This window comes from Fragaria vesca, linkage group LG6 (genome assembly GCF_000184155.1).
Source record: "Fragaria vesca subsp. vesca linkage group LG6, FraVesHawaii_1.0, whole genome shotgun sequence".
NCBI classification, from domain to species: domain Eukaryota; kingdom Viridiplantae; phylum Streptophyta; class Magnoliopsida; order Rosales; family Rosaceae; genus Fragaria; species Fragaria vesca.
This window is the reverse complement of record NC_020496.1, coordinates 2777066-2781662: the sequence shown is the minus strand read 5'-3', so window position 1 is coordinate 2781662 and position 4597 is coordinate 2777066.

Sequence of the window (4597 nt, the reverse complement as noted above, 5' to 3'; positions counted from 1 at the left end):
AGAAAGGTGGGAACTTGGGAAGGGAACAGCATTCAACAGAGAGTTTAAATACGAGGAGGGAGAGTGGGGAAGGAATCTGAACATAGGACGTAAATTTGAAGCTGTGTGTCATGTCACCTTTTACGCAGAGGAAGTCTCTGTTCTGTTTTGTCGGGGGTTAAATTAGTAAATGGCGTTTTTACTAGGGTTAAAACGAAACAAGGAAATTTGAACTCTTTTTGGATATTTGGTGATCTTTTTTGATTCCTTTCCCTAGTGGTGAATAAAGCCTGGATGCATCCATGCATGGTGAGATGAACATGAACATGAAGATGGTTCATGAATCATGATATCATCATATCTTGGCTTGGCGCGTGTTGTGGGAAGTTTCAAAATGAATTTAAGATATGAAGATTGATACATGGTTAAACATATGCTGTTCTACGCTTCTACCAACTTGGTAAATCTTAAATGTGCGTGGCTTAGGGAACCCAAAATAAGCTTATTAAGGTTGGCTGCTCTTATCAAGTCCCTCACGCTTGAGATAATAATACGTTTCTTCGTACGTAAGGAAACATAGAAGGGAATATCCCATATGTAACCTTGCCAATTCGAGCAGACATCTGCAATGTGTCCACATTGTATATTTCTAGGTGCGTGAAAGCTTATAGGTATAGGAGCAGAAACCTTTGACGGTAATTAAGGGCGAAGTTTAAGGAAACCCTAGCTAATATCCGATCTGAAATTCACATTTAGGTCCATGAGTCGAACTTAAGAATTATCTCAGTACGTACTACACAGATGAAGAACCCTAATATATTTTTGTGAACCCTGTAACGGATAATAGCTAAGACTATGTACGTTCCACAAGACCTGAATAATATGCTTCTCTCTAGGCTAGGGTTGAACCTAGACAAAAACATTGTTTATTTGTCTTTGTATTTACCAGTTGGCTGTGTCCAACTAAAAGACATTTATCCAATATTTATGCTGGGATGCTATCCTTCGTTCCAAAAACAAAGAGAGAGATGCTATCCTTGTTTCAGACTTTCAGCAACCATCCCTTTTGTATGTTTTAGGCTTTTAACAACATTGTCTCTGTCGTTTTGGTACAAGTTTAAAGACATCAAGGTAAAAATATGTTCAATACTAGCTAGACTATGGACTATGGCGCTAGTTGTCTCTACATTTTTTTTATGCTGGAGAAATAGGCCGAACAAATACTGCTATCGTTGTAGCAGCATCAATCCGTGTTGTATCGCTTGCTTCTAGCTAATCATGTATGCGTGTGTGTGTGTCTATGTATAAGCTCCAGGGTTGTTACAGAAACTTAGCTAGTGTTTTCAAATGATCAGTGTATAAAATTTACTACAGTAGATATAGGATTTATGGGAAGCTCCTGCAATGTCAACTGCTCGATCTCTAATACAGTAATACTTAATTAAGTATCCACATTACTAGAAAATCGATCAATACGCACAGGCGTTTTCCGTCCCTATTAGGGGTCATTGGGCACGGAATCTATGCCTATTGACTGATGGGGATGAATTTTCTGCTTATATCCCCCTGTATCATCTCCAAATTGGTTTTTTACCATTAGGGGATGGATATCCCTGTCCGTCCCACCCTGAGCACCATAATTCACGCACTCTCTTTTTCCCTTTCTGACAGTAACAGTGCTCCCTATTTTTTATATAGTATAATAATCTGATTTGTTGTTATTCATCCGTATATAAAAGTTGATACACCGTATATTCATCCGTGCCCAACTTGGGCAAATTTAATAAAAAAAAAAAATAATAAAAGCCATTAGCTAGCACATACTGCTCGGCTTGGCTTCCCATTTTGGTATTGGATTTACAGTTCTGGTTTTGGACAATCAACTTCATCATATATTTCTCATTTATGGTAATTAACTTAGCAACTTGTAATAATAATATCCAAAACTATAAAAGGCTATAAAATACAATCAAACTATACTACACTTCTCTATCAAAGCTCAATGAGATTTCATTCTTCGCCATCTCTTACAATCTTTGTCTTTGCGCCAATAACATCCTAGACAATCAAACAACCCAACAAGATTCAGACTTAGATAATTCACAGATAGTATATGCTCTACAACCTTAACTGAATCTATTAAAACTAACCGTGTCATGTATAAATGGTACTGAATCAAGCATCAGACTAACGAGACAAACCTATGGGGCAGACTTGCATCGACCAAACATGTAAAATTTACATATACCTTGTTAATTGACAATATAAAGAAATGAAAGAAACTTTCCTTGCACAACTACATAAATATTCTTGACAACATACCATTGAACCAAACTTGAGGTTATGTGTTGGATTAATGCCATACTCAAATTGGATGACACCATCTGCAAATAGCTGCAATTACAACATTTCCACCCTATAAATAACTCAGATTAATTTAGAGTATTGTCAGAACATGTGTATCACATTCACATATATATATATATATATATATGTAAGAAAATAAAGAGAAATGTACTATGAACAAAGCTGAATAACAAGCTAAAATATAATTCCCCACTTGTGTATATAAACAAAATTAATATGTATCTTATTCATGAAATGGAACACAAATTACGGACATACACCTACAACTACAACTTTAATGTAGATTAAGGTACCGACCTCTGAATTAATCTTTGATTGAGATATAAAGTCGTCTTTAAGCAATATTTCCAACACCTGTAAAGCATTACAAAACAACTACATAAGATAAGAAACATTACTATAAATCTCTGTATAGCACAAAATTTGTAAAGTCTAGGAGGGCACCCTATTTATAACAATTAGCAACTGGCTACACATGCATCTTCATCCCAACTCTCCACCCTCGAATTCTACATAAAGGCAATAGCAAAATAGATGCTTACTCAGTAATGTGACTTCACTTTGCAGTCTAAGACATCTAGAATAAACCAACCTAAAAATAAACTATATATTAGAATAATAAACAAAAAAAAAACAAACAAAGAAGTAGTAACGTTACAAGATAAATCTTCTGTACGTTTCTTAAGGTATAGATACCTAGTTTTGAAGTCTGCTTCAACTAGAATTCTATGGATAACTTGATCACCAAAACAAGGAAGTTACAACACCTGTTTACAAGGATATCTCAAAATTAAAATAACTTTAAACAACAAGCCAAATCACCTACAATATGAACATATGCTTGTGAAGTCCCCAGATCAACCAACAACAAGCCAATGCATACAGACAATATCTGATAGTTGTACTTTCACATGAGCATATGGCTAGTTCATTACTTGCTGAAAAAAAATAAAAATCAATTATACATTAAAAGAAATATAGCATATATAGATGTACCATATAACAGAAATGCCTAGAGTTTAATCACAACAATGAAACACATCAGCAAATGCATATTGAATGATACAAACTCGAGTTATATAACATCTGAACTTGCCACAAACAGTATACAATAGATCCATAGCAACTACACTGGCAACTGCACTAGTGTTTACAAGTAAAACTAAAATCACATATGCAAGTAGTACCTTCTCACTGATGAACTGAACTACAGACACCCTGGTCCAATTCCACTATAAAGCTATCAACTGCTCCACCTACCAATACCACTTCGATAATCCAATTCAGTCAACACACTTCTCCAATTTGAATTCTAACAACACTATAACAGTAACTAAAAATTAGCAAACTTCTGATTATCCGTCTTCTCCAATCCTTCAACTCTGTAACTCTAGTATATATCTGATCATAAAAATCATGCTTTGAGATTCATATCTGACCAGAAATTAATCAAACATTGATCATGACATCACCAAGAACAACAAACCTGATATACCAGAAAAACCCCAAAACTTCGATTCTTCAAAACTTAACCAAACTTGAATTCAAGCATATAAACAGGTAGAGCTCGACGAGTAGATGAAGATTGATACCTGAGTCGAACCCAGTTTCCCCGGAAAACTTCGAACCCTCGCCGGAAAACTCAAATCACTCCTCTGCATCGATTCTCACTCACCATTGCTCGTCTCGACATATTGAAGCCACATGGAGGTTCTCCAGGTCAAGGCGAAGCTACCACCAGCCATGCACCCCGCCGTGGCCGGCATAAGAAATCCGATCGAAGAGACAGTCACCTTCTCTCCTCCGATTCTCTTTCAGCGGCGCTCTTCCATGAAATCTGACACAACAGAGATAGGGTGTATCATCAAATACAAGAGAACAACTAACCTAAAATCAAGAAATCAGATTTGAAAAGAAAAACCATAAACCAAATTGAATCCTAAAATCAGTTTATCTACACCTAAGATATCCCCAAACACTACCAGGACAAGCACTTTAGCGGACGAAAAATTTTCGTCAGCCTGTTAGCTTAATTTGTCGGCTAAGATCTTAGCCGACAAAAGATCGTCGGCTAAGATTTCGTCGGGAAAAGGTCGTCTGTGGTGACTTTAGCCGACGACACATGTAGAAGTCGTCAGCTATAGTCCCAGAGTTTAGCCGACGAAAAACATGTCGTCGGTTATCTTCCCAGACTTTAGCCGACGAAACATTTAAGATATTCGTCGGCTAAAGTTTGTAATAAAAATAAAAA